Source organism: Sesamum indicum, unplaced genomic scaffold, assembly GCF_000512975.1.
Source record: "Sesamum indicum cultivar Zhongzhi No. 13 unplaced genomic scaffold, S_indicum_v1.0 scaffold00143, whole genome shotgun sequence".
In the NCBI taxonomy this organism is placed as follows: domain Eukaryota; kingdom Viridiplantae; phylum Streptophyta; class Magnoliopsida; order Lamiales; family Pedaliaceae; genus Sesamum; species Sesamum indicum.
Window position 1 is genome coordinate 313,736 of NW_011628060.1, and position 21,016 is coordinate 334,751.

The window sequence follows — 21,016 nt, forward strand, 5'->3', positions numbered from 1 at the left end:
GTCAAACCATGATTTTGCTTTCAAGACCGGAACAAATGTCTAGATCACAATACAATCAACAATGTTATTATCACAATTTTAATCACAACTTAATACATCCCACTCTAATCATATCACCCAAAGTAAAGGTGGCATAATAGTCTTAATCGTCTCTTCCGAAAAGAAGTTAAACATAAACCTGAAAGACCAATCAATATTAAATGGTGTCCACCACCCAAAACTTAAGTTAAACATTGACGGAGCTTCCAGAGAAAATCAGGTTTAGGGAAAAAATTTCTTGTTCGGACAAGATTTGGCCGAATTAAACAAATCACATAGCAAATGCATCATATTTACTATGTGATTGGTCACTTTTGCTAAATAGTACATCAATCACACTTACTATGTGATTGGTTCAGATGCAGCCGAGCAGGTCCAAACTAGAATTTTTCCAAGCTCAGAAGGATCAAGCAGAGTAATTCGGGATTCAGAAGGACACTTCATTTCAAGATTTGCTTATTTCATTGGAACAACCACAAACAACATTGCATAAATGTGGGCATTGTGGTTTGGACTCCAATTTGTAGAAGACATGGAAATAAGAGATTTGAGTATTGAGTCTGATTTTATGTTTGTTGTTAACATTATGATCAGTCACCACCAGCCACACAACCCGAAAGTGTGGGGAATTGTCTTCGGGCATGCTGGAGAAGCTTCGGGCAAATTGTTGGTTACTATGCTGGCTAATGAATTATTTTTATTTTTCAGGAATGCTCCCCCAAAGGGGAAGAGGAAGGAATTCCTCCTCTAATAAGAGAGGAGGTAGGTTTCGATAAAAGAGGAGATAGATTTCGAGCAGGGGATATTGTTAGACATGGCAATAGGGCATTAGTTAGGGAAAATATTTCCAGAATTGGAAAATATAATAATATCTCTGAAGAAGAAAATGAACTCTTCAAATAGTTTCTTGAATTCAAAAAGGAATACAAAAAATTAACAACTGATGAATCATCATCCTCAGCATCTTATGCAAAAATATTGCAAGAGGATGAAGATAAATTAATTAATTATAATTCAGTGAACATAATGAGATAATTATACTTCTTGAAAATGATGATTTAACATGGGAAAATGATCCATGGTATTTAATAAAGAGATACCTTAATGTTGTATCTTTTACCGCAGGTCATATAAACCAAGGGAACATTATGAATGTATCCTTAAGGCCTCCCAAAGTGTGAAATTAATCACACATTCTCCAGTAATTGGAAAGAAATTTAATTTTTTGATAATAAAAAAATTCATCACTGTTGTAGAATGGGGAATTAATCTATTAGGAGAAAAAGAATGTCTTCACCCAGAATAAAAAAAATACTATAAAATTCAATTATTGAGACTATGTTGAAGCATTTAATAAAGTTTTTCTTTATGAAAATTATAAGAGAAAACATACATAATTTTTTAAAATTTGCCCACTGGTCTTCCAGCAAGAAATACCGAATTGGGTGTTTCAATGGTGGATGAGTTTTGGTTCATTGATCTCTATCCTTCCTGAAATTTTTCAGGAATACTATACGGAATGGCTAAATTATTCGCCAAAACATCAAGAAGATGGATTGAAGGAATGACTTCCATTTATTTTTTTATGGAATTCTCTATTCCATGGATCTGGAAATGGCTACCAAAAGTAGGAATTGCCTTACAAAAAATTCCATGCATTGAAAGGAGATATTGCTCAAAAATTTGGTGCAAGTTGGTGCAAATTAATCCTGTACCAAAAAATATTATGGTCAAGGAATCATCAATGAGATGGAGGAAAAATTACAAGAATATAAAGTTCTTGCTGATAAAGAAGAGAATCAGGCACAATCCTTTTGAACATATTTCCCAAAGGATCCTAAATAAGAAAGGAGTGATCACGAAAGATTAAATGATTGAGAAATATCTCAAGCAAATTCAAAATGATCTTAAAAAGAATCTTTTGGGAATTGCATCTCCTATGGAGACTTCATCCAAAAATAGAGAAAATAAATTTTCTTTTCTCACTAGAGAGTCTCAGAATCCCTTGGAGGAATTTACTCAAGAAGAATTTCTAGATAATTTATTCAAAGGAATCAGATAAACATTAAAAGAAAAATCAAGAATGGAAATTTCAGAATCCTCTGAAGACAAAGAAGACCACAAGTAATCAGGATCAAAATCAAAAGAGAACAGCTTCTCCAAGATGATGAAAAAATGAGGTGACCAATGACAACAGAGGAAGTAAAAAACTTTGACTAAATGACACGTGTCAACAATGAAGAGACACTTGGCAAATAAAGGCCATGTGGACGTAAAAAAATTGTTTCAAGTCCGAACCTTTGGTTATAAATATAATCTCTACCCCCTTTTGTTCATAAGCCCTCAGCAGTCTTCATGTATTAAACCGGAGGCATTTGTAATTTGTTTTTTTCCTTCAGTTATATAAAAGTTTTATTCGGCATAAGAAGGAGTACAAACTACTTGTAAGTTTTCTTATTTATTTTTCTGCACTTGTTACCTTTATTCTTGCTTCTATCATCTTTAGCCTAATGCAAGGCTAAATTACTTCTGCTGAATTATTTATAACAACGGAGATAGCAAAGCTCAAAAAAGAAAAAAAGAGTATTTTTTATTACTGATGAATATAAGGAGAAATTGAATAAACATAAGGAAAAGACACTCTGGGTCGTTGATTTAAATTATGGGTATGAACAAGGTCGGATTTGCCATCATTGCCCGATTTTGCTGCTCTTTGGCGTTGTTTTTGGGCTTTAGTATGGTATGTTTTGACCAAAATTCATACCTATTAGTTTAACTCAATGTAAAAGGCTCCTGATTTAGTCTTCTCTTATGTTATTTAATTCTCTTTATAGATATCATAATAAAAAATATTCTTTTGTTGCATTCCGCCTGCATGATGGATTTTCCCTACCGCCTACATGGATGGATTTATTTTTATTTATTCTTATGCATTCTGCCTACATGGTCGGTTCTTCATACCACCTTATGGTCAGATTTAATTTTTTTTTGAGTTTTTCAATCCTCCATGACCAGGTAAATTAATTTAATTCATATATATAAGTTATTGTGTAATAATTTGGTCCTTAATGTTTATAGAGGCACAAGAAAACATAATTTACACATCCTTTTAAGTTGAGAGAAGAAAAAGATTTTTTCCAATTAAAATATATAGTAAGAATAATTTATAATTGTTATTTTATTCCATTTAATAATATAAGAATTCAATTTCAAAGGCAATTATTTGCATTTAGTTGAGATAAAGTGAGAATATAATTTTTTTGAGGCCACAATGTCTTGGATTAATTATCAAGTAATTATTTACCTTAACTAAAGTTAGTCAAAAATAACCAGCAAACAAGAAGGTAAGTTATATTTTTGGTTTCTATATAGCTATTTATTCACTTTTGGTCCCTAATGTTCATGTAACACGATTTTGGCTCTTAATGTTTACAAATTTGGTTCCTAATTTGACATAAGACCAAATTTGTAAATATTATAGACCAAAATCGTGGCTACATGGATGCTAATATATATAGGGGGGAAAATGTGTGTGATGCTTTTATAATATACGAAAAATTATATTTAAATCATTAATTATAAGTTGCACTTATTAGTATTATTTCACCATTCATTCTTGAAAGTATTAAAACAAAATAAATTAGTTAGAAGTATAATTTTTAATTTTTCTTCAATGACACATGTACAAAATTAACTGATAATAGGAGTCCTAGAAAAATATTATTTATGATTTGTCATATATCATAAATATTTTCATATTGTTATTATGTATGTTATACGGTTAATAATATTATAACTACTTATTCATTTTTGGTCCTTGTGTAATAATTTTAATCACTAATGTTTATGAATTTTTGTAGGTTTGATACAAAATTTGACTGTCAAAAATTTTATTATGAATCATAATCATAGCACATGAACAATAAAATACGAATAAGTGTCTATAGATAGACAACAAAATTTACCCCTTCTTCAGAAGAAAAGAAGTATCGCAAGAATAGATTTTACAATTTTTATTCATTTTTAAAAATAATTGTGACGCCCCAAAGATTATAATATATAATTGTGGGATTAATTGGTAAATTTTTATGAAATTTAGTTAATTGGTAAATAAATTATAGATCATAATTGGAATAGAATAAAACTTGAATGGATTAAATTGGATTTCGTTATAATATTTGGGGCAACATATATTAATTAAGGAAATTTAGGAGGGACGTAATGAGTATTTGAGAAAAGTCTAATTAAATAAATAAAGTAATAATAATATTATATATATAATATATATTACTAAATAATATATATATATATATATGTAAATGATATATACATATTAGTAAATAATATATCTACACACATATATATGAAAGAAAGAGAAAAGAAAAAAAACAAAAGAAAAAGAAAGGGTAAAGGATTTGGGGGTGGGCCATCACCCACCGCCCCACCTATACATATATATATATGTGTGCTTACTCACAATCACAAATATACAAACTTACCAAAATTAGAATTTTCATTTTCATTTTCTGTTTCAGCAGTTCGCAGCGGAGGGGTAAGATTTCTAGTTTAATTTTTATTAATTTATATAATTATATTATTTAATTAGTCCATTTATTAAATATTATTTATATTGAGCGATTTACTATTTAATCAGAATATTTTGTGAGTTTGGCTATTTAAAATAATATCGAATTAAATATCAAATCGGATATAAATATGATATCGTTGGTCAATTAGATTATTAAATTTATTAGATTTGAATATTACTATAGCTAATTTATACAATTTCATCGGAATTGTTAACTAAATATACAATCCTATGTATTATTGTTCAATTAAATTGTATAATAGCGAGAAATTGATAGAAAATTTATAGAAATATTCCAAAAATTATATTTAATAAATGGTATGTTAATAAAGAGGAAAAATGAAGATTTGTATTTCAAAAGAAATGGAATATTAAAGAATTATTAGAAATTGTACGAATAATATTTAATATTATATTTAAAGAAATTACAATATTCTCGATATATTAACTGTATGTGGTATAACTCATTATAGGATACAGGGGTAGAGTGAAAAGACCGAACCACTACCTATTGGATAGATAAAAGCGTTGTAAGGTCGAGGTAAGTAAATAATTAGTATTATCTATATATGTCCCCTTTATTTGTGGTATTATTGTTATATGAATTTGTGGTTAATGCTGACATTGATTTATCTGAAAATATATGAGTGGTGAATAATTTAATTTGATTGACGATATTGAGTACGTGGAGTGAGAAAATACGTTGAAATATTATGTTTGTTGTTTGATGTGTTGTGGATGTTTGAAAATGAGAATATGTTGATATATTGTTTTATGTTACTAGTTGCTTATAAGAATGGTGATATGTGGAAATGAGGGAGTGGTGGAAATTGAATGTAATTGTGGTGTGAATACCCCTTGATGTGTTGAAAAGCCTATAAGGCAAAATGATATGAAAAGAGCGATGTTGCGATATGAAAGAAATATGATATGAAAATAGCGATGCTGCGATATGAAAAAAAATATATGATATGAAAAGAGCGATGCTGCGATATGAAAAAAAATGTGATATGAAAAGAGCGATGCTGTGAAACGAGATTGATAAGCCGACTGTCAAGGGGATTCACTTAAATATATATAACGGTGAGATTGAATTGACGGGAAAAACACGATATCACTTTCTGGTAAGCAAACTAGGAAAAGGAAGTTTAATTGATTATTTTACTGTGAGATGGCTATGTGATGTACTACAACTGATTATGTTTGAATCAAATTGACTGTATTCCATGCATATTCCCTACTTATCCTGTTTGGGTTGTGTTTGATATACATATATAGATAGGGTTGGTGATTTACTTATTGAGTGGCAGGTTCATTCCTCTGCTGACATTTTCTTTCAGGAGTAGACTTTGAGGTGTCTGACTGTTGAAAAATAGTTTTACGTGCTATACTCAGACAGGTCGAGCCATTAGGCTGTTTTCTCCTCTTTGTCAGTTAGAGTACAAATCACATTTTGTTGTATAGAGAGAATGTAAGCATAGAGATTACTTATGATGGACTACTTGTGGTGTTTGATGTGCATATATGATGTTGTAAGTTGATTACGCTTGTTATGACGTTGGGGTTACGTATACATATGGATTAAATTATTATGTGCATTTATATTTATAAACACAGGGATTACTATAAGTATGACGTTTAGGATAAATATAGCCCTTGTAGCGAAGGGGATGCTACAGTAATTGCTTGAATTTAATTGACATAACTTGAAATTTCATAAATCATATTTTTAATTACTATGTATAGCCTTTTATAGCTTTTGGTTTCTAATGTTATCCTGTAACGAATAAATATATTTTTATAAGGAATAATTTCAATTTGATTCCTTAAGTTAGATATTAAATCATTTTAGTTCTCATATTTGGACCTCATCTAGTTTGGTCCCCAAACATTATTGAAATCAGTTATCTCCAATGGTTGTCCATCTAACTAACAATGGGTAACTAGCAATGAGGAGTATTGAAATATGGCCCATGACCTATGGTAGGCCCAAGCTCTTTTAAGCCCTTCTCTCATTCTCACCTGGATGGCTCAGGCCCACTCTTGATATCGGCCTACCTTGGCTAGCCCAACCAACTCTTGCCAACCTATTGCCCCGACGTGTTTTGGCCAAGCTGAGAGTATACTTAATCCCTAAAACCCTAACCTTATTTTCATTCTTCTACCTCCTCATTTTACTTTCGCTTTCTCTCTGGTTTTTCTCTCTTTCTTCTCTGTGTCTCTGATTCTTATGGCCTTGAAAATAATCTTCCACCACCTCTTTTCACCATCCTCCTCAATGCAAAACTACTATAAATCACCTTGTTGTTTCTGGTTGTATAACATACGAACAACTGTGATCTCTCCTCTTCTCCTTTTTCTATCCCGATTCAAAGTTCTTTGTGAAACCCTAAGTTTGTGGATAACCTTTGTTGTTTTACAAAAGTGTCTGTGTGGCCGATTTCACGTTTGAGTTTTGAGTAACCGTGAGTTTGATTGCTGATCTTAGTGACTATGGGTTGTCCCTCAACGGATCTGGCTCTCTGGGCATTATCTGTTCTTTCTTACTGTTTTTTTAACACTGTCGTTATTAGATGTGTAATTTATTCTTAATATTGTTTTAGATCTATCTGTTTATTTCTCTGTAATTTTTAGGGTTTTGATAACGGACAAGGAGGGAGAAAACATAATTATCAAATAAAAGTCTAAAATTTGTTGCTCTATTTGTAAGGGAGTAGTACTCCTTGTTTATAGCTTTACTAGAAATTCTAGGGAGGTAGCCCTCCCCGTTGTAACTATTTTGGGCGTTTTAATATAGAAGGACTGGGGACTCCGAAAAGCTCCCCCACCTCTAGGTGGTTTTGGTTAAAAAAAAAAAAAAAAAGTCTAAAATTGACAATTTCAATAGGTACAACTTTGCTACCAGTTTTTCACTCCAAAAGCAATCTTTCCATTGGATGATTTTAAGTAAATTTTTTAGATCAAAATTCACATGAGTACCATAATTATTTAGCATCTAATTTATTAAACCGAAACTTTTATGTGCATAAGGGATTCACTGAATAATTATACCAACTTAATAAAAAATAGTTCTTGTATGTTCAATATCTATTTTTGTTCTTAATATTTACAAACTTATTCTTTGTTATAAATCTATTTTTAAGAAAATGTATTTCTAATTTGTTTATTTATTTATCTATTTTTCTAATTCTGTCTTGAACATAATTAACTAATTTCAAAATATGGACATCTTGTAGAAAAATGAATATGATTAAAGATATTTTTTTCACTTAACAAAAAATTGGCTAACAAACCATAACAAAATCAAGTCCGTACTTTATTATATTTATTTAATCCCTAAATCCACTTAAGGTCAGTTCACTAATCAAACTTCCTATACCACTGGACATATTATTGATGCCCGCTGCTGCAGAGCAACAAAGGTTATTCCCTTCTCTTAATTTCTGGAGATGTGTAAGCCGTTGGATGTGCATATGATGATATCATAGATGAATTGTGAAGGGATTTTTTTTCTTTTCATTATGTTATGCTATAAATTCTTTGTTGGTTTTTGGGTTAATTCATTATTATGTTGTAAAGAATTTTGTGTTGGTTTATGGGTTATATCCAATGCTGAGCTTAAGAGGCCAAACCCCTTTATATAGGAACTAGTATGTATGATTTGGATTGATATGCGATATTCATCCAAATTTGATGTTGGAACTTTGCATTTCTTTCAACTTCTGCATGGGATGATCATATGTGTGCATGTTATCATTTGCTATCGATTGTTGACTGCTGACAACTTGAATTGCCTCGAGTCTTAGTATTTAGGGCTAGTTTATTCATATGTTGTCTCAATTATAAATTATTTTTGTTACCTTATATTATTCCCACTTTTTAAATGCCTTTTTAATGAATTCTAAAAAACTCGCCTATGACTGTTTTCATTATATGTAAGTTGCTCATTTCTATTTGTTGCTCTACAAAAGCCCCTACGTACTTTGAAATTTGGCGCCATTTTAGTTTTTAAAGTGTAGAGTCCAAACTTATTAGTTATCATTCTTTTAATGCTTTTTTTGGGGTAAAAATTTATAATCAATGGAGTGAACATGATACGATACGGACATAGTGACACGTAAAACTTTAAAAAATTAGGACACGACATACTACTGACACGGTATATATGAATATATTTTATATTATATATATTTTTAATTTATCGTAAAATTAAAATATGTAATATGAAAAATATGAAGATAAAACATAACATAAGTATGTTTTACATCTAAGTTCTTAACTAAATGTGATTTAAAAAATATACATAGTTGTTTTGCATTAAAAAGTATGTAATGAAAAACTTTTAATAATCCGAATTAATTAAATCATTATGATCACTACTTGAATTTTTAGAAATTTATTAAAAAAGATTTAATTTTGAGATGCGTTGAATTATTTTTTTCCTTTTTTTATGAAGCTTATAACTCATTTTTTTTTAAAGTAGGATTAAAAACCAAAAAACATGTAGCTTTTATTAAAATGTAATTTTTTTTATAGAAATCAATTTTGAAAGTGTTATTGTAGAAACAATCACATTTCCACCAAAAAAGAGATTTCATCTATTTAACCACATAATCAAAACAAACGAGCATTTAAAATCAATGTATTTAAAATCGCACTGAAGATTGGACTAAATAATTTAATGGGTTAATTGTGTAATTGGTTAGATCCGATTAGAAAAATTAATTGACCCGAACTATACTCTATATATATAACAAGTTAATACATTTTATATATAATTAATTAACTTTTAATACATTTTATATTTAATTTAATTAACTTTGTTAAAAGAAATAATAATTAAAAATTAAAGACCAATTACTAAATTAATAACAAAGATGTGTTGATTCATTTCACATTTCATATTTATATTGAGAGAGAGAGAGCTATATACAAAAAAAATAATAATTAAAAAAAATACAAAAATATTTCGACAAATTTGTCGGTCAAAACCCCCCAATCCACCGGTAAATCGAACAAAAGAAGAAATCCACCCCTCCTGAAAAACAAATCCACCGGTAAAAACCCTGAAAAAATCACCTCCTAATCCCACCATTTTATCGTCTCCTCGCCCCTCCATCCACCCATTCTCAGCCTTTCACTCTCATTTTCGCTTCTCACCCAAAAATACAGAGGAGTGAAAAACCCTCAAACCACCGCTAGAGAGAGGAAAGAGCAGCAGAGAAGGTCTTGGAATTTGGGATTTTTTCTCCGAGTGATTAACGCTTTGGAAGGCGTTTTGCAATTTGGGGTTTTTTCTCTGAGCGATTAACGTTTTGGAGGGGGTTTGGAATTTGGGGTTTTTTCTCTGAGTGATTAACGCTTTGAAGGGGGTTTTGCAACTTTCTGTGAGATGCAGCGGCAGAGGTAGCAGGTGGCGGACACAACACAGAGAAATCCAACAAAGAAAAATCCCACTGGTAAACCAAATTCTTGTCTAAATAGTGCTGATTTCATGATTCTGTGTTAAAGATGCATATATGGGTTTCTAGTACACAACAATTCAAGCACCTTTTGTATGGTGATTTAGTTCTTGACTTCTTATAGTTAAAGACGTATTTATCTTGATTACACAAAGGAAGAAATGGTACAACTCTTAGAGGTGTAAAGGTTATTTCTGTTCTTGTCTAAGATTCTTGAAACATTCTCTCTAATTTTCTGTAAATTGAGAGAGGTAAGAGTTTAGTAAACTTTATTTTCAATGAGTTCTTTTCCTTTCTCAGGTTGATGGTGTTACTCATATGTTTGGCCATTTTGTCAATGTTATGCACATATCTTTATGTGGTTACTTTATGACACATGTGATTAGTTGCTGCACTAATTAAGTTTTGTTAATGGCAAATGTCTGGTCCATCTTAGTCGAATGCCTAAGTATTGTACATGCAGTTGTTAAAATAAATAAATCACATATCAGCTTGGCCAAACATCCTCTATTTAGTGCCTCATCTTCTCAGTAGGACATGAAGAGTACATTTAGTGCATTGATTATTAGTGCCTCATCTTCTCAGTAGGACATGAAGAGTACATTTAGTGCATTGATTATAATAAGATTAATTAGCCGTTTAACTTTTCTCATGCAATGCTCCCATTATGGTTCTAAGCCTCTATATACTTGTGATCATAAAAGAAATATGGTTAAACTGAAATAGACCATCTTCTGGAATTTGTTGACTTGCAGTCTTTTTCCTGTAATAAATCTGTACCTGAAATTTTCTATGCGGTGCATCAGATTATCCATGCTTGTTTTTAGAAATCAAGTATTGGGATGGATAGAGTAAAAATAATTGCATGCAAATAGTCATAGTTTTTTAATGAGCACCCTTTGTATGCTTTCCATAGCTTACTGTTTCTCTAAGTTACTCTTTTTTTCTTGATTGCTGCCATCATAACTTACGTTCTCATGAAGTGATCTTAACTATGCTTTCTTGACTTACTTTTAACTTTTACAGCTTGTATCTAAAGACGATTGCTTATAACAAATTTTCATTTGCAAAGATTTGGCCGATGGCTGTCCAGTTTAAATACGGCAGTTAAATATTGACCGGCAAGGCGAATTTTGGAGTCGGCAATTTGCATGGCTCCCAAAGATAAGGTGTGACATAAGATGATGTATAGCAACTTTATTCCTCATTTGATATTTGTTTGGTGGTTTTTTCTTGAACTGTGTTCTACATTTATTATATTACAAACAAATATTTAAGAAGTACGTCGAGATAGAGCTGCAACTTGGTAATATATAACGATGCAGGAAGCTGTATGAAAAATACTTGGAGTGCTCACCAGAGAACTGCTATGCATGGAGCAAGTTTGCTGAGTTGGAGAGATCCTTCGCGGAAATTGAACGAGCCAAAGCTCTTTTTGAGCTTGCAATTGATCAACCTGCGCTAAACATGCCTAAGCTGTTGTGTAAGGTATTTGATCATTGCGTCGCCCAAACTTGAAGGGTGTTTTCTGCTCTCTCACTCACACTATGTTTACACTTCGGTTCGATGCTAGCTTCCATCAAAATGGATCAGTGGGTGGCAATAATTTATTTTACCAGTTCATTATATACGGGTTTATTTTATGTAACTCAAGCACTTACTTCAAACTTTGTCCCGATATATATTAGAAAAAAACATGGTTCTATTTTCTCTCTGCATCTACTGTGCTCATATAGCCAAGTCTCCTGCATATAATGCCATGTCACTAAGTACCAACATCGAACTGGTCCTTCGAATCTTTTTGTGTGTTTGCATCTTCTAGTTTTTTCTTTGTCAATTACGATTTTGTTATTTTGTAAGTACCGAATCTTGCCTCTTTTTAAATATAGCTATATAGCTCTACAACCTCTACTGTAGATTTAATGAATCAAATCAATGTGTATTGATTTTCTATTTATTCGGTGACAGGCATATATTGACTTTGAAACATCTGATGTTGAATATGAAAGACGAGAGGCTTTTGAACCGCACAAAACATTTGAAGGTGTGGATTAGTTATGCCAAGTTCAAAGCATCTGCTATGGATGAGGGCTTGCAGGAGTCAGACTTGCGTGGAAGTGATTATGAACAAAAGAGAAAATGCCTTCAGCGCCAGATGTAAGAATGAAATCCTGCAGATTTGTTATTTTCGTTATTGTAATCCTTGTGCCAGTTGTTCTCATTCTTAGTTTACTTCATGGTAGTGAACTAGGCGGTATATACCTGCTTTTCCTTGAAAGCCAATTGTTGATGTGCTATTGTTCTTCTGAGTGGAAAGTCCCAACTACAGTGAGCACGTTTGGCTGCTCTATTAATTGAATTGGGTGCCTGTAAAAAGGAAAAAAACACAAAATTCCTATTTAGAGATTTGATCTATATGAAGCGCATACCAGAGGGGTCATATTAATAGAGTTCAAAAAAGATGTCAAGATATTGATTCACTGTTCCACATTATTAAATACACAACAGTTCATGTACTTTGATACTAGGAATTGGACAATGTTTCTTTGTTACTGGACAAATCGAATTCTTATCTGGAACTCATTGTTTTGTAGATGGAGCCAAGCAAAACTTATTTGCTGCCCTTCTTTAGTCAGAATTAGAATGCTTATTCATGTTCATTTTCTTTTGAATCACATTGATATTCTTCTAGCAGCTGTTATATTGCTGTTTGTATGGGTTTTGCCAGTACCTTGTAGGCTCTCGTACTTCATTTCAATCTTGGAGATATGGTCTTTATTTGGTCCTTCAGCATGTTGCCTGCATCTTGTGATGACTGCTTGCCAAAGAATATTTTGTATTTGATATCCAGAAAACCTAGCCATTATGTTGTTGTATAGCTTTTATCTTTAAGAATGGGAGGAATAGTAACTTAAGTATGTACAATCCATGTGAATTATATGGGATGAATGTTGCCAGTTATCAGATCCGCAGTAGAGAAATGCAGTTCCTGCAATGCAGAAATGCTGCTGATGGTTTTTCCATCCTAGAATTTTAGCAGGCAGAGATATGCGCAGCAGCATGAATTGAGAGATTTGATGCACTGACTAGGATTCCGGAAATGCAGAAATAAATACTTTTGCATTAGTATGGGAGAAGTTTATACTGTAAATTTCACAGCATGTCTATACAACAATCATTTATTATACCTTCCGTAGGTTGTCTTACTACAACACAACTTTTGAAATGACTAATCAGCTTGTGAAATGGGTAGGCGTACATTTCTGTATGATAATTCCACATTATATAAATTTTCAATTTTGTTCGACTCCAACAAAGTAACCCATCCCATTATTGCAGAGTGTTGTTCTAGGAGCAAAGGATTTGCTTAAGTGATCACATGGCATCGATTATTTGCACAGCTGAAGCAAGAAAGGCAGGATAGAGCAAGGTTTCAAGGCAAAAGTTATGCTGAGGTGATCCCGTCACTTATATGCAGTATGTGTTATGGTTTTAGTTTGTGATCTTCTTGAAGGTAAGTTTCGCAGTTCTCATATGTAGAAAAATTTTCTATGCTTAAATACATCTATTCTTTTAGTTTCTTTAGCTCATCATTTCTAATTAATACATGCTGACAATAGAATAAGATTAGAAAGAGGTGCAAAGCTCTACAAAAAATAGTTACTTGTTTCAGAAAAATAAATGAAGATTTGAGTGACTTGTGCTCTATACAGGTTATGAGATATTATTCCTATTGCATTAGATTGACTTGAATGACAATCTTTCTTGTAATAAAGTAACAAGAAATTAGAGCCTATTATTCATTGTGACAATAGAATTAGATCAGCCAGGGAATTGCTCTGTTGGAATGTGGATATGTGGGGATTCAAAACTTTTATTTGGGGGTTGACATTTTTTATTAAACACCGATCTTGTGAAGGAAGTTGGTGTGTCTTGAGAAAAAATATGCGAATTATCTTGTGGTAGCACTTGAATTTTCTGAATGTTATCTTGTTATATCCCTTAGATTAATAGGATATTTTGGTATAAGTCGTGATAAGTAGGAGAAACAAGCACTAGTGGCATATAAAAAAAATAAGTTGTGTGAACTGTGTTCCATTGACTGCATCAAATAAACAATGTTCAAGTATCAACACAAAAGCCCTTTGTGTGAGCTTTTGTACCTAAGCACTTCCATTTAAATAGTGCTGCTAAGTCTCTTTTGATTGAGGGCATCAAACATCGTGTGTCCATTCTAGAACTTGCTTGTGTAATGCATTTTGAGTCCACATTCTTGTAAGATTGGTGTATTAAAGTGATAAGGGCACTTAGGAAAACCCAATTAACCTGAAAATAGCCTACCTTGCAATCACGCTTAGAAAACTCATTTGAGCCTTGGCTTATCTTTTCTTGGTTAAACCACATAATAAGCCAAATTATCCCCTACTTTGTTATTTCCTCAAGTAACTTTTGAACCCATTCAAGGGATGTTGTCGGCTTGGTTGCTTGTGAAATGATTCAAGTAGTATACAAAGGTCGCGTTCCTAGCCCCAAGGAAAAGAAAGAAAGATATGGAAAGGAAATGATGAAGCAAAAAAGAAAAGAAAAGAAAGAAGAAGAAAAAAGAAAAGAAAAAAAAAGAAGAAAAAAGAAAGAAAAGAAAGAAGAAGAAAAAAGAAAAGAAAGAGGAAAAGATTCAGAAAAAGAAAGAAATGGAAAGGAAGAAATGAAAAAAAATGATCAAACACAAAGAGAGAAAGAAGGAAGGAAAAAAAGGGGGAAAAAAAAGAAAGAGGAAAAGGTTCTGAAAAAGGAAGAGAAACAGAAACAGATAATGAAAATGAAAAGTTTCAGTAGTTTGATTGTTCATATCACTTGACTCGATTTGAAGGGAAATGAGCTTGGAAGGATGAGCAACTAGGTCGGCTTCACTCCTTTGAATCAATAAGCCACATTCGACCTTTGTTTTTCCACACCTTGTCCTAAACCCCATTACAACCATGGAAAGACCCTCTGATTCATGCATTGATTTGAATTTCATTGGTGGAGGAGATTTGATTCACAAGCAAGCCTATGGTAATGACATGCTATGTATTGATTTGAGTGGAACCCAAATTCTCAAACACTTTTGAGTGATGAGAGTGATATCCTTGTGAGAGTGTTGAGACTTGTTTCATTGATTTTGATAAAGTCAATGGGATACTTGTGTGTTGAATGTTGTGCTACAAGTGCTTGTTCTCAATATTGCTATCTCTTCTTAAACTATTAAGTCATGTTAGTCTAGGGGATATACTTGACTGACAGAAAGGAAATTTGAGACTTGCTACTACGATAATTCGTGAATTTTTATTGAGACATGCTTGAGGGTAAGCATGGTTTCAGTGTGGGGAATCTGATAAAATATATTTCAACACTCCTACGGGTGCTTATTTCGAGTAATTGGAGGGGATTTTATTGTGTATGTCAGTGTTGTTGAGTTACCCAATTTCCTAGAAGATGGTAGTGTAACGTAGGTGATAATGTTTTACATATCACAATTTGAAGGTGTAAAAGCCAGATTAAATTCTTGTGTTATTGGACTAGGTGGATTTTTGTCTAAAGTTTAAAGCTAGCATGTCTCATAATTAATATGCTGTTGTCGTTTTCAGCCCCTGTATTTGTGTTCCTTATAATTAGTTCACTAATGGGATCAAGAGAAGCATTTAGGTAAATACTACTTTCCTATTCCTTTTGTCAATCTAGGAGTCCATTTTTTTTTCCACCCAAAATACTGAGGTGGAGTTAATCTTAATTGGTTAAATCGCTGCACAAAGAGAATTGCATGAAATTAGAACAAAATGTAGAAACCGTTATGGTCCTCTTGGATGATATGTTAAAATTGATTGTACTATTTCTGATAGTGCATATGCTAAAATCTTTCAATATACAACCTCGAGAGTTCATGGCCTCTGCCATTTTGGGCGGTCTGTGTTGGCTTCTTCAAAAACAGGCTTCTGGAATTCATAATTGGAATGGCATGTGGTGACGTCTTTGAGAACTTTGCAGTCTCTTTTTTCAAGCATAAAGACAAAAGGTAAATTATCTTTTTTCCTTCATTTTTATAAAAATAATTTCTCTTTTCTGTCTTTTTACATTATGATTTTCCATTATTTCGTTTTATTAGATGCATTATTAATTAAAATTATATGTAAACTTAGCAATCTTATTTTATTGAATGAATCTGCTCATGTGGTAAACACTGTACTCTTCCGTGCTTGGACTCGAGTCGAAGTTTGTCGCTTTTACCATCCTCTGACAACAACATTGCATCCACTCGGTAGGACTTGGCAGGGAATGAAAACACTTGCTGAACTAAGGATGAAGAAAACCTTCCAAACAAGGATTCACTTTACACGGTGAGAACATAACTCCTTTCTTTCCTACTCCAACCTTAAGAAAGAAATAGAAATGGATCAATATACAAATTGAGGGGTACTTCTACTACAGGTAGATTGTATTTTAAATTGGTGATTTTAAAAAATTTATTCTGTAATATGTTTTGTTATTAATTAAAGTTTTAGCTTTAGTATTTTACATTTATGCTCCATGCACAACTTTATAATTAAATGTTATCATATGTAGACTAATAAGATAATTTTTTTTATTAAATGCTATTTACTATTATTCACCTCGTTAATAAGTTTTAATTGACTTAAAAAATTAGAACTACTAATAGACGTCTTTTCAGTTAAAAGCTACTAAAATTATATTTAGGTGGTAGTAGTACTATCGTTGTATAACTAATTCTCATTTATTAATAAATATAGTCCTTAAGGTTATAAATGTCTTCTCACACTTTTATCCATGTAGTGTAAAGGAATCTATGGTTATTAGATAGCTTATTTTTCTATTAAAACTTTGTCTCTTGACAAATTTTTATTTCTTATTAAAAAGAGGATTAATTTATCATTCATAGTTTTTATGTACAATTGAGACATAGATTACTTGATTTTATTTGATCACAATATTGTTCATTACTGTGTGTGTTTGATCACAATATATTATAAAAAAATGGAGGTAATCCTTTTATCTTTTGATGGCTCCTTGATGCATTTGTTATTAAGGTCAGTATGTTTCTTCATTGTTCTAAAAACAACCTCTTGTTTGCAGTTCTGATTTATTGTCTTTGCTTTGCGGGTGTTAGCTGATACATAATTAAACATGTGTACAAGTTTCTGAATAATTGTGCCTTCAACATGTTTATGAAACGTGACATTTCCTTTGATGATTTTGCTTGTTTGCAGCTTCTGATTTATTACCTTTGCTTTCCTGGTGTTAACTGATACATAATTGAACATGTGTACATGATTCTGCGTTATGGAGTAGGTGGATAATATATTTTTCACAAATGTAATCAATAACTAAACATACTTATATTTCCTTTTGAATATGTCAGATGATACAAAACCATAACAAAGTAACTGTTACTGATGTTAAGAGACCCTAATTTGAAGGTATGTGGTAGTTTTTGATACATTACAGTTGGAAGTTATAGGAGTCAGATTCAACTATTTTGTGTTTGGCTGGTTTTTTGCCTAGATTGTTATGGTACTCATTTTCACCAGAACTGGGATTGATGTGTTTGAATCCTTATATAGATGTTAAAAAGATTGTGCTACTTCTGGAGAGTTCATGGCCTCTACCACTCTGGGGCATGTGAGTCGGCTCCTTCATAAACAGGCTTTTGTCACTCATAATTGGAATGACATGTGAGAGGTTTTGGATAATTTTGCAGTCTGTTTTACCAGCATAAAGACAAAAGGTAACGTGCCTTGTGGCATTGATGGTCTATTTCTGCATTTTGGTATGTGAAACTGTTTGTGTTCAACACCTTGCTGCCAGACTTTCTGAATTTGTTCAGGTGTTGAAACTCTATTGTTGCTCTCCATTCTTCAGCTTTTTGGTGCTTAGGTTACACATTAAACTAAAATACAACCTTGTAAGAGTCCTAGGTTGTTCCAAAAAGAGTCCTAGAATGTAAGATGATGATTGCTAGGTTGCTAAAAAAAAAACTCACGTTTTCCTCCTTTTCCCCCATACATTGTAAAGCTATTAAATTTATTACTCTATTCTATCTTTTTAGATTATGATTTTTCAATATTTTCATTCTGTTAGATGCATTATTAATTAAATTACATGTTACTTGGCAATCTTATTTTATAGAACGAATCTGCTCGTGTGGTAGACCCTGTGCTCTTGCGTGCTTGGACTCAGGTCGAGTTTGTTGTTTTTTACCATCCTGTGGCAACAACATTGCAACCACTAGATAGGACTTGGCAGCAATGAAAACACTTGCTGATATAAGGATGGAAAAAACCTTCCAATGCCAGTCAATAAGGATTCAGTTTACTTATAACTCCTTTTCTTTCCTACTCCAACCTTAAGAAAGAAATGGAAATGGATTAATAAACAAATTGAGGGGTACTTCTAAATTCTAATAAAGGAAGATTGATAACTTTTTATGGGTGATTTTATAATATTTTTTGTTATTTATTGAAGTTTTAACTTTACTATTTTATGTTTGTGATAAATGTGATAAATGTAGACTAATAGGATAAAAAGATATTTAGTATTAATCACCTCTTTAATAAGTTTTAATCTGTCTTTTCGTTAAAAACTACTAGAATTATATTTAGGTACTACTATCCTTTATAATTAATTCTCATTTATTAATAAAAATAGTCCTTAATGGTATATATCTTCTCACACTTTTATCTATATAGTTTAAATCAGGTAGTTTCTTTTCCTTTTTTTTTAAATCAGGTCTTATTTATTATTAAAAAAGTTATTAAGTTATCATTAACAGCTTTTGTGTATAATATAGACATAGATAACATGATTTTTTTCATCAAAATATTGTTCATTACTCTGCTTTGGATCCAATATCAGAATGGAGGTAATCCTTTTATCTTTTGGTGACTTTTTTATTCATTTTGTTATTAAGGTGAGTATGTTTCTTCTTCGCTCTACGCAAAACTCTTGTTTGCACTTTCTTATTTGTTGTCTTTGCTTTTTGGGTGATAGCTAACATAATTGATTATGTGTACAAGTTTCTGAATGTTTGTGCCTTTAGCGTGTTTATGAAGCACGGCATTTCCTTTGATGTTAAGTTAAGGTATGTGATACTTCTTGACACATTACAGTTGGAAGTTATAGGAGTCGGATTCAACTCATATGTTATTGTGTCTGGTGGATTTTTGTGTAAGCTTTATGGTAACTCTTTTTCGCCAGAACTGGGATTTTTGTATCCTTGTATAGATGTTAAAAAAGATTGTGCTACTTTTGAGAGTGCATACGCTAAAATCTTTCAATTGGTAGCCTAGAGAGTTCATGGCCTCTACCGTTCTGAGCAGTTTGAGTTGGCTCCTTCATGAATAGGTTTCTGTAATTCGTAATTGGATTGGCATATGGAGAGGTTTTGGATAACTTTGTAGTCTCTTTTACCAGCATTGCCTTGTGGCATTGATGGTCTATTTCTGCGTTGTGGCATGTGAATTGTTTGTGTTCAACACCTTGCTGCCCAACTTTTTGAATTTGTTCAAGTGTTGAAACTCTATTGTTGCTCTCCATTCTTCAGCTTTTTGGTGCATGAGTTACACATTTAACCAAATATAACCTTGTAAGAATCCTAGGTTGTTCCAAAAAGAGTCCTAGGATGCAAGATGATGAATGCTAGGTTGTTCCAGAAAGTGTTATGTTTTTACAATATGATCTTCCAATATTTTCATTCTGATAGATACATTATTAATTAAAATTACATATATATTTTTACCAATCTGATTTTATAGAATAAATCTACTCGTGTGGTAGACATTGTGCTCTTGTGTGCTTATTAATGGTCAAAGTTCCTCATTTTACCACCTTGAGACAACAGCATTGCAAACCCCTCGATAGTGCAGGGACTGAAAACAATTGTTCAAAGAAGGAGGGGAACAAAACCTTCCAGTCAACAAAGATCACGTTACACGGTGAGAACATCCTGTTGTCACTCTTTTTATTCCTTCTCCAACCTTAAGAAAGAGACATAATTTGGTTAATATACAAATGGATTTTTTTTTTTATTAGAAATAGTCCTTAAGTTTGTAAATGAATTTTTAACACTTGTATTTATATCTTTAACAAAAAAACTCTATTTAGTGTTATCTGTATAATTTAAATCTTTATTATTAATCAAATGCAAGAGACGAATGGGTCATTTTTCCATTTGTATTTTGCCCCCGATTTTTTTATAAACGAATTAGTCAAAACTCATTTCTATTTAGTGTTATCTATATAATTTAAAATTTTTATTATTAATTAAATGCAAGAGACAAATGGGATCATTTGTATTTTGCTCCCAATCTTTATAAAAAGGAATAATTTCAAGTTGGCTCACCATATCCCATATTTGAACCTCATCAATGTATTATATATTTATTTTACAAAGAGATAATTTATATTTTTGTTTAATAAGTCAGGGACTTTTGGTCCTCATGTTTATAATTAAAAATCTCTTTATTTTTTATGTGCAATATCTAATAATAAAAGATTTTTAATGCTTATTTATTTTTGTTAATCTTAATTGAAATTTTGTCTTAGGAAATATGTTTCTTATGCCAATTTATTTATCACTTTTATATTTATATCTTTAACAAAAACACATTTCTATTTAATGATATCTGTATAATAAAACATTTTTATGCCAATTTTTATGTGCAAAAACACTTTTATAGTTATAACTCCATTCCTTTCCTAAAGAAATAAAAATGGATTAGTAAACAAATTGAGGGGTACGTGATAAATTTTTACGTGATTTTATAATATTTATTCTTTAATATGTTTTGTTATTTATTAAAGTTTTAGCTTCAATATTTTATGTTTGTGCTCCATGGATAACTTTATAGTAAAATAAAACTATTTTAGTATATTT

At 31.6% G+C, this 21,016-nt stretch overlaps 1 long non-coding RNA gene across 1 annotated transcript; it reads left to right on the forward strand.

The window, feature by feature from the left end:
- The first annotated feature begins 9,557 nt into the window (after window positions 1–9,557).
- On the forward strand, window positions 9,558–20,125 carry LOC105179335. Its single transcript, XR_849265.2, has 9 exons — window positions 9,558–10,086; window positions 11,116–11,258; window positions 11,415–11,577; window positions 12,058–12,246; window positions 13,429–13,603; window positions 16,058–16,141; window positions 16,389–16,463; window positions 17,504–17,561; window positions 17,706–20,125. It is a non-coding gene; the product is annotated as an uncharacterized LOC105179335 (long non-coding RNA).
- The last annotated feature ends 891 nt before the right edge of the window (window positions 20,126–21,016 follow it).